The sequence below is a fragment of the Podarcis cretensis genome, assembly GCF_951804945.1.
Source record: "Podarcis cretensis genome assembly, chromosome: 6".
In the NCBI taxonomy this organism is placed as follows: domain Eukaryota; kingdom Metazoa; phylum Chordata; class Lepidosauria; order Squamata; family Lacertidae; genus Podarcis; species Podarcis cretensis.
In genome coordinates this window covers 54,456,575-54,467,642 of record NC_137175.1, presented here as the reverse complement: position 1 = coordinate 54,467,642, position 11,068 = coordinate 54,456,575, and positions in this window count along the sequence as shown.

Sequence of the window (11,068 nt, the reverse complement as noted above, 5' to 3'; positions counted from 1 at the left end):
GCTTCTTTTATTTCTTATATTGTCTTTTATAGTATTGCAATCTGAATTCTATGCAATGCAAATTGTATTACAATAAAATGCAATCTTAGAAATAAAAGTAGCAATTAAAATGCAATTAAAAACCACACAGCAACTAGCACAGTGTATTACAATTGCTGTAACAAGCAGAAAAATCAGTGGTCTCCCAAGACTATCAGAAATTTTCAAGTGGTCCAAGAAATTTTCAAGAGGTGTTTGGGAACCTGTGCTCTACAGTGTCCGGGAAAAGCAAGTGGCGTTTTCACCCATTCGGCAAAATACTGGCTGAACTGGAGCCAATTTTCCTAACAAAACAAAACAAAAAAAATCCCCTTTTAATAGTTCTGGTGGCACTTCTTTTTCAATGAAGGTCATATGTGTGCTCAAGAGAGCAATTATTCTCCCCTTCCATCATTAATGAGTGCTATTCAAGCACCATAATATATAGCATGGCATCAGTACCTTAAATGGTAGTGGATAAGAGGGAATTTCAGCAGGTGTAGCTTGGGAATGTCGCCATAAGTTTATCCCACCAACTTTGCCAATGCTCAGAGGTGATGAACCTGTGGCCCTTTCGTTGTTTCTGAATTACAACCCCCATGATTCTTGACCATTGGCCATACTGGTTGGGAATCATGGGAGTTGGAGCAGAACAGTATCTGGAAGGCCACAGTTTCCTCCATCCCTACTATAGGACCATGAGCTGTTGGGTCCTCAGCTAGGATCTTTGCAAGTGTTCCAGTGGCAAAACCATGGCAAAGATGCAGATTCTCAGCCTTGATGGAGATATTTCTGCCTCCTATTTTTTTTATCTCCTTATTTAAATTTATATACTGCTTGATTGTAGGGAATAAAAAACTCAACATGGTTTACAAAAAAAGAGAAAAATAAAATTACCACTAAAAAGTTTACAGCCATAAATTAAAACATACAGAAACTTAAAACCACAGCAGAATAGACTAAATAAAATTAAAACTCATACAAGCATTCTAAACATCTAAGTAGGCTTGTCAAAATAAGAATGTCTTCTGGAAAGAATACAGTGTAGGTGCCTGGCTAATATCAGTTCTAAGGACAGTGAAGGTGTTAAATGACCAGCTTCAGTTGTGGGGCGAGTTCTGGCATAGCTCTGCTCTTGCAGCCCCCTCTCCCTCCTTTGAAAAGGGGATATGTTGAAGTCAAAGGGTGCTGAATAACAGAATTCAGTGGAGCTAAGATTTGACCTCCATCTTTTATTTAATTTTGAATTATGGTTTCCACCACTCCACTTTAGAACTCCTTTTTAGATTTAATGACTTTTAGCCATTTCTATTGCAGGCTCAGTGGGCAGAAAGTGGTTATTTATTATGATAATTGGGTATCCCCCCCCCCATGGCGTGAATAATTATTGCATGAATCGTTCATCTCCCCATACGTGGTCTGGAAGTAATTTCTCTCGATACTGTTCAGCCTGAATACAGGTCAGCAAAATGTGTGGAGTAGGAATTGGATTAGTTCCCTGCTACACACTAGCATGATATCATCAGGATAAAAATAGGTGCTCAGTGATGGGGCAGGGAATGGCTCAGTCCCCAGATGTAGCTAGAACCATAGAGCAGGAGGGGGTCCCTGCAGGCCATGTAGTTCAGCCCACTGTTCAGTTCAAGAAATCCCATTGCTTGAGATCTTCAGTGAGGGACAGCCCATCATCCCTCTAAGCCAGGCATGTCCAACTTGAAGTTGACTGTGGTCCACAATCCAATATAAAAACTGGCAATGATCTATCACCCAGGGATGGGTGCAGGGTGGGCGGGTGCTGGCTGCTTCCCCTGAGGGGGCAAAGATGGGTGCAGGGCGGGTGGGCAGGTGCCGACGGGGCAGGGGTGGGTATGCCCACAGTGTCAACACAGCCCCTCCCAACGTCTCCCAGCAGAGGGCGGGTGAGATCGACCAGAATTCATCACAGGATCTACCCGCTGATCGTGAACGACGCGTTGGACATGTCTGCTCTAGGCAAACAGCTCTACTGTAATTGAATTTCTCCTAATGGTCAGTCCAAATCTACCCTCCTCTAATTTAAGAGCCGATTAAGTTCTAGTCCTGCAGAAAATTGCCTTATCCTTTTTTGTAGCCACAGCACACTGCCAAGCCATGCTCAGCTTATGATCAGTTACCTTAAGATCAGGATATCCCTTATCTGTGCATTTGATTTTGTTTTTTCCTAAATGCAGAACTTGGCACTTGTCCCCTTTCCCATATGTCCACTTAGGGATACCTTGTGCTTGCAGTTAGGCTCTGTAATGTGTGATAAGATCTGCAAAAGATATGTGGATTACATGGATATGAGGAGCCTGATCTTAAGATGCACCTGCTCTGTGCAGTGGACTACACTGAGGGATAAAAACAAGATGGAACAATTCCCACCTAAATTCTTTGCAGGGAATTTTCTCCTATGACACAACAAGGTTAGGTAAATCTAGGAAAACCTACAGTGAACTGGAGCCCACGAAAACAGTCAGATCTCCGCCCAAGTCCTTCCTTCAGAAGAGGAAAGCTGACTTAGTGCAGCTGTGGCACAACAGCCTTTGTCATCTGTGTACTGCAAAGCCAGTGGTTTCCATTCTGTCCAGTATAGCACAAATGTGCCATGTTAGCACTTTAGCATTGCTCTGATAGTGTCTATGGGGAATGGAAATGGCCCTTGCATTGCATTGCATCCTGTGCCCTTTTAAAATGTTTGGGGGGGCACGCTACTGGGTTGTTGTTTTTATTTTTATTATGTATTTTGTTGTTTTATATCTTGATTTTATTAAGTGAACTGCTCTGAGACCCCCAGGTATAGGGCGGTATATAAATTCAATGAAGAAGAAGAAGAAGAAGAAGAAGAAGAAGAAGAAGAAGAAGAAGAAGAAGAAGAAGAAGAAGCAGCAAACTGATAGACAGCATTGCCTCAGTACAGCTGGGCATCGCTTTAAACTGCAGAATCTGAGAATGCAACAATTTGCTGCTGGCGTCCTAATACTGATACTTCCTTGGTAGCAGGCAGGACTGTTCACCATTAGAAACAACCAGCTGGGTTTTTTATGGACCAGGGTTCTGATCAGAAAAGCTATGGAAACCCTTAAAAAACAGAAAGCTTTTATTGAAGATTTTTCTTTCTTATACAAGTCACATACAAGCGACACCACCTCCCCCATTTCCTTAGCATACACTAAAGATGCACTTGTTGGACTTGTGTAGTGTTATTTGATCCAAGTCTTCTGCCTAGATTCCTTTTCCCAGATCAAGGCTCGCTGTGTCATGGGCACATAAGACTTGGATCTATTCAGGTACCAAAGTAATTACTTCTATATACTTACCAGTTAATCCCCTCACAAGCAGCAGGTGGGAATGTGAGTGCATTCCCACTACACCAGGGTCAGTTATAGGCTTTCATCACTGTCAGAGACACCTGAAATGCCCTTCCACTTAAAGCCAATTGCAGGCAGAGACAAGTCATTAGCCACTGCTAAAAATATATCCAATTCCTACATCTTGCTCCTTGCTTAACAAACCAGAGCTTTTTGCATCTTAACTGAGGTCTGCAACTTTCTGATCCGCCTGGTCACAGCAATATATTTAATAGTCAATATTTAAATGACACAACTCTTTTATTGGGGACGGGGGTGGCGCTGTGGGTAAAACCTCAGTGCCTAGGACTTGCCGATCGCATGGTCAGCAGTTCGAATCCCCGCGGCGGGGTGAGCTCCCGTCTTTCGGTCCCAGCTCCTGCCCACCTAGCAGTTCGAAAGTACCCCTAAGTGCAAGTAGATAAATAGGTACCGCTTTATAGCAGGAAGGTAAACAATGTTTCTGTGTGCTGCGCTGGTGCTGGCTCACCAGAGCAGCTTCGTCACGCTGGCCACGTGACCCGGAAGTGTCTCCGGACAGCGCTGGCTCCTGGCCTCTTAAGTGAGATGAGCGCACAACCCTAGAGTCGGACACGACTGGCCCATACGGGCAGGGGTACGTTTACGTTACTCTTTTATTTCCCTCTGGCATGATGGTGATATTTCTTAAGCTCCCACAAGAAGCCATTTTCTATGCTAAAACCTAGGATTACTTAATAAAATACACCTCCCACACACATCTTCCTGTCTAGAGAGCATAATGTGGTTACCTCTTTCAGTTGTGCCTGACTCTGTGATCCTAATCATGTTCACTCAGAAGTTATTGAAATCAATCAATTTACTCATAAGTAAGTGGGCATCAAGGGATGTGGGTGGCACTGTGGGTTAAACCACAGAGCCTAGGACTTGCCGATTAGAAGGTCGGCGGTTCGAATCCCCGTGATGTGGTGAGCTCCCGTTGCTCGGTCCCTGCTCATGCCAACCTAGCAGTTCGAAAGCACGTCAAGTGCAAGTAGCTAAATAGGTACCGCTCCGGCGGGAAGGTAAACGGCATTTCCGTGCGCTGCTCTGGTTCGCCAGAAGCGGCTTAGACATGCTGGCCACATGACCCGGAAGCTGTACGCCGGCTCCCTCAGCCAATAAAGCGAGATGAGTGCCGCAACCCCAGAGTCGGCCACGACTGGACCTAATGGTCAGGGGTCCCTTTACCTTTACCTTAAGTGGGCATCAGATTGCAGGCATAATTCCAATGTGGCCTCTTTCACACTTATGAAATGTTTGGTTTTTTGTTTGCTATCTCTCTTTCACACTTTTCCAGGAAGCAGCTCTGTGGGTGAGATACATAGTTCTATATCCATTTTCTTATCTTCACAACACCCCTATGAGGTAGGCTAGGCTGTGACCGATAGTGACTGCCACAAGGTCACAAGGCTTAGTTTCATGGCTGACTGAGGATTTCAACCCGGGTCTTCCCTGTCCTAGACTGGCACTGTAACCCAGCGGTCACCAGTCTTTTTGGACCAATAGGTATATTTTGGATTTTGAGAAAGTGCCATGGGAAACAGGGACAAAACGGTGGTTGTTGGGAGTGTAAAATAAAACAGAATAACTGCTGTATCTGAAAGAGCAGAAATGGGAACACAAAATGGTATGGGCATGCTCACTGCCTCCATCCGTGGAAAAAGGCACAGACACTAGTCACCACTGGCCTCATTCACAGAGCACAGCTCTTTACTCCTCTGTCCAGAATATATGGGTATGTGGCATCCAACAAAATGTAGGCATGTTCAGGATCTGTGTTCAGTGCAAGAGAGACTGAGCTACAGCAAACAGAAACTGATCAGGAAAAGCGAACCGTCATGAATTTGAGGTGATGTTTACTAATAGGAAATACTAGTGGGTACACTGATGCCCATGGGCACTAGGTTGGTGGTCCATGCTTTAACCATTACATCCTTTCCACTGTTGAGATTCTCAGCTCCACCCACCCTCCATATCTGCTAGAAGCTGGTGAATGATTTTTGCAGTGCTTTTTTTCGGGGGGGGGGGGGGGATGCAGGGGTACGCATTCCCCTAAGCATTTTGTGAATCTTTGTACTTTTGTCTGTTTACTGTATTTATTTTTCCTGATTTGAACTATAAAATGGTGATTTTCTTGAGTCAAAATGACAGTACCCCTAAACATTTTTTTAAGAAAAAAAGCACTGAGGGAGGGGAATGATACTGTCTCTGTAAAGCACACAGCATTTACTTTGTCACAAGAGCATATATCACAAATGACACCTCTTTCGAAGAGGTAGGTATAGGGAAAGTCTCCCCCAGCACTTCACAAATGGTAGCATCTACATTTTCCCCAGCTTAAGATTCTCTCTATGTAGAAAAAAAAAAGATGTTTTGAAACAACTCAAAAGCTAGGAAGATTTGCAGGCACAACCACTGTCAAGAGATATTAATTAAAGTTCACTGGACTATAAAATATTCTAGTTCCCCTCGCCCTCCCTGCTTTTTCTTTGCTTTCCATTTTTTTGAGAAGCAAGCTGGACCAATGGAAAACGAAAAACAAAACAAAAAAGAGAGGAAACCTAGGCAAGCAGCATTTTCTCCACCTGAAGGGCTACAGTCAACTGCTACTAATGTCAAAAGAAAATGCCGGAATCACAGCGAGTGAATGATTAGAAGATGCCTGATTGACTGCTTCCTTTACCTCTTTTGCTTCCAACCAGAAGCCAAGCTGTCACTCAACGCCAAACTAGAGAGACCTTAAACGTCTCCTCTCAGCTCATCCCTGGAACAAACAGCATCCTGATATTTCATGTCTCTGGAAGCAGTCTTTATTGCAAACAAGATCATCATTTGACCTGCCTTCTTTAATGAGACTGGATTGAAGGCTTCCTGCTCAGGCTGGGATTTTTGCCGGAGCAGTGATAAGCCTTTCCTGGCTATAGCCTTGGTAAGACTCTTGGCTTGACACCACCCCCACCCTTGGCTCTGACCCCTGGAGTGATTCCTATTTCCTTGTTCCAAGTTTGCTGCTTCCTCTCAATGAGTACCTAAGGCACAGCTCCAACAAACTGCCCTGCTGCACCCAGAATCCCTCACTTGTGCAGGTTTACTGTCCATTTTATCTCTGAGTTTTAGCTGGACCAGAGAACCTTCCTCCCAGTTCTTCTCCTTTTCTCCTAAAATCTATAAACATTGTCAGAGGATGGGGTGGTTGCTCAAGAGTAACCAGGCAAGACTCCGACCTGTCTTTTACAGGCTTTATTCTTGGTGCAAACTATTTACAGTGAAGAGCAGCGTAAGTTCATGTCTGGCTCATTCGCTAGCAGAATCCAGGAGTGGTTGGTCTTTATACCTCCCCCAGCATAAAAGTCGTGTCACTCCAGCCTTTTCCGCCCCTCCCTGCACCGAAGACTACTGCACAGAATGGGCGCTGGCAAGGGCGCGCTTCCCGCCTCTCCGGCTTGCTCAGGCTCAGTGTTAAGGCTCTCCCTAGCATCATCTGGCCCCTGCACTTCTTCTCCACTGGAGGTGGGGCTTCCCTCCTTGCCAGAAGAGGAAATGCTTCGCAAGATTTTCGGAGGCTCCCTATAACACAACTGCCCTTCCATCTCTCGCCTCTGAGCTGATGGCAGTTCCCTGACAAACATCATAAACACACCATCCAAGTGTCCTGATTTTCCAGGGACAGTCCTGGAATTACAGAAGCCATCCTGGTTTCTGATTTCATACCAGAATGTCCTGTTTTTTCTTTTTTCCTTCCCTCCACATCTTGGAGGCCAAGATTCCAAGATCTGCATCTCTCCCTCTGTGGGAGGTGGGGAGGGCACGTGTTATTATTGTGCAGCAAACGTTTAACAGCACAGGAACCTGAGTTACCTTCAGCTTGTGTTCAGCTAAGCACCTTCCATGTGCAAGAAGTCGCAACTAATTGGAGCCTATGTTTTTGCACCTGCTGCATACTTTGCTTTATTGCTGGGCACTTGACACACTAGCTCAAGGGACGGCAGAAATGTTACTCACTAAAAGCGTAAGGCTAATGCTTCAGACCCTAACAGATCCTTTAATCTGTCTGATGATTTACTGTAATTTTCCTTTAGATTCCAAAATGATGGGAAATTATGACATTCATTTTTTATATCACTGTGGTGATTTAATTAGCCAGTGTACACACTATAACTTTGAATCCCATTCTTTTCCTCAAAGAATTCTAGGTAATGGAGTTTGTTAAGGGTTGCTGGGGACTGTAACACTGTGGCAGGCTTCCTGTACCCATAATTCTTTGAGGGAAAGAATGTGCTTCAAATGTGCTTTAAAGGTGATACAGAGAGAGAGAGAGAGAGAGAGAGAGAGAGAGAGAGAGAGAGAGCGCACCACTATCTTTTGTCTCTCTCACACACAGTTAGCTCTCTCAGGTGCCAAAGTAAGTTTGAAGCTTGTCAAATAGTGGTATAAATTCTCAGCACCTGGAGAGAGAAAGACAATATTCCCTTCTTGTGGGAAAAAAAATCAATTCTTTATATTTTTAAAAAATAACTACTTGAAGGTAAATTAGAGAGGCAGCTAAGTAGTTCCTGTGGAGAAGCAGGTGCCCAGCTTTCTTTTATCAAAGGGCTAATCTGTAGATCACCATGATGCAGACTTTGGAGAGAGACTGGGTTTAGTAGTGCTATTACCTTGCATTATGGGCTCCTGATGGGAAGAGAGAAAGCAAGATTGCCAACAGACATCAGCAGGCCTCAGAAGAAGACAGAAAGTGCCACCGTTACACTAAGACATTTCTCTCCAGCAACTAGACAAGTTAATTGTTAACTACATCAGGCCAACTAAGACTTGGATCCAAATTAAGGCTACACAATATATGCACACTTACCTGGAAGTCACGTTGAATTCTTATACCCTCCAACACACCTCAGATGAAAATTGGGACATTTCTCTTAGCCTCTCTGACTCCGAGCCAGATTGGAGCGGTGCACTTTTTGCACACACAAACTCAGGCTGCACTCTTGTCAGGGGCCAACCTGACCAACCCCTAGATATGCCCCTGCTTTCACCACACTAGCAGGAATAACCACAAAGCATTAAGTTAGCAAACGTGATCATTTTTAGACCTTCCTCCCACTTATAAAGTGTTACCTCAGTTTTTGAATGTCTTGGAGGTCAAACATTTCAATTTTCGAACGCCGAAAACCCGGAAGTACTTGTTTTGGTTTTCAAACGCTTTTCGGAAATCGAATGTGCCACCAGAGGCGTAGGAAGGTCAGGTGTGCAAAATTTCTTGTCAACTCCCCCCTTCCCACACACACTGATTTTTTTTTTTGCCTGCAAAAATGGTTTTAGATTATTTCATCATTTCTTACAAAGGAATGTGGATTCGATTTCATGCATATCAGTTAATATCTTGACCCTGCTCCAATGAATTGAAATTTCAGCCTTCACGACATAGGAAAACGGCCAAGTAAACAGCTATTTTCGTGGAGGAGGGTCAAGATATTAACTGATATGCATGAAATTTTATATATAGCTATATAATCCCCAGTGTAGTAAGACCTTTGGAGCAGGCATTTAAAAAAAAAAAAAGTTTTTCATGAGCCGCCCTAGTAGGGCAATAATTGTTCCTTGATAATTTGTCACCCCCCTCCATGTTGGCACCTGGGGCGGACCGCCCCCTCCCCCCCTTTCCTATGCCCCTGTGTGCCACGCGGCTTCGGTATTGAGTTTCCCATAAGTAAATGCTTCTGGAACTAAATGCTTTAGTTTTCAAACATTTTGGAAGTTAAACGGTCTTCTGGAATGGATTATGTTTGAAAACTGAGGTACCACTGTATAGCAAAAGACTTGGAGGTGATAAGGGAAGGCCTTGGTGGGTCTCTATTTGTGTGACAGTTTTAGTCCTTTGGTGACGGGGGGAAGAGAAAGAGAATATGTCTGGGTGCGGGGAGAGAGACAGTTTTAGGACTTGGCAACTGGGGAGGCAAAAGCTGGAGAGGAGGAACTGAGGAGAGGGTAGATGGAAGTGGGTGAGGTTAAAGGGTATATTTGCAATCCTGTGGAGAAGCAAGACAGAGTATTGGGAGATATGGAGTGTAATATGTCAGTGTCCCTGCTGTCTTGCTATAATCAGACTTTCCCTTATTTTATTCCTCAGCTGCCTCAGATGAAAAAGGTAAAGCATGCAAAACCTTCAAATATTCCATAGTACCCTCATGAAATATATTTCACTACTGGTACCATGTGTTGTCTTCAGCATGAAGTTCCAGATTCAGTGTGGTAATTTAGAACAGATACTGAACTGACAAACACCCATAAATGTACAACATCCATCAATCCAACTTAACTTTCTCTAACTGATCAAGCTACCTGACAGGCCACCAATACATCACAGTTACAGAAATCACGTGTTGTCAGGACCTCAGGAAACATGCTGCTGTGTCATAATCCAGGTTGTTTGTGGATGTTTACTCTAAAAGGCTGCAAAGGGTCCTATTCTGCTTCCCCACAGTAGGGGAATGAATGATTATCCAATTTTAGTTGCTTACCAGTCACAGAAAGCCTGATGAAGCATGAACAAAACTAAAGACTATGGTCCTGTAGCTTCAGCAAGAAGGCATGGGGAAACATTATTGCACTGCAACAATTAGCACAGTTTAATTAAACTCTTGCTTTTGGATCAGGTTGTGCTGATGCACTAAGCTTGGATATACTTTGCTGATATTGCAATACAGAAATGAACCTGTTAATTACATGACAAATCAATAAGGGATTTAATACGGGGCAAACAGTTAGATCTCTCCATTACTCTGTCAACAAAATACATGAATTACACAGTGTCCAGTACATCCCACATGCCCAATGCACACTCACCCAGCCATTCATGACCCCTTTATCTGGTTGCTTGGGTCAGACAGTGGCTGGCCGGGTGATGTCTGCTCCTCTTGCCATACTGCCTCCATGCCTCTTCTCTGCCAGCACAGCAAGAGCAACAGGCGCTTTGTGTTGCACCTGTTGTGGCAGCCACAACGTGAAGCATCTTATGATGTGGCTGCTGCACCAATTGGCTCATTGGTCAGCCATTTGGCTGGCTGGTCAGTAAGCAGGCAAGCAAACAAGCTGCCCACTCTTTGACTGGCTCTTAGATGAGGCTTTCTGGGAAGTGAGCTGTGATTTAAGGGAATTTGTGGGGTGGCTGAGCTAGCTGGGCCCCAAAAGGTGTGCATAGCTTTGCACTGTTCAAAGAGGTTTCTGTGGGCAGCAGAAGCAGGATCACCACAATCTGCAACTGATGACTGTGAGCCACCAGGTCATTCTGACCTAAGGGGACACAGGAAGTAAACAGGTATGGGATGTGAGCCACAGCAGCAGGACTCTCTTGTTCCCCTACCACCCAAATCCATCCAGGGTCTTCTTTGCCCTAATAACAGGGCCAGGCCTGGGCCTGCTGCAGTACAGCTTCCACTCATTATCAGGACAGCACAGCTTAGATCAGGCCCGTGGTTTCCTCCACCAGTGGATGGCCATGGGGCACAGAAAGGAAGGATTTCCACAAGCCTACTGTGCTTGGCCCAAACATGTGGGCTTCAAACAGCCAAGACAGAACACCTAAGCTGGGGGTCACCATGCAGAACACCTGAGCTGTAATATGAAGCAATAGCAGTACAGCACGTTGATCTTCCACTGCAGCC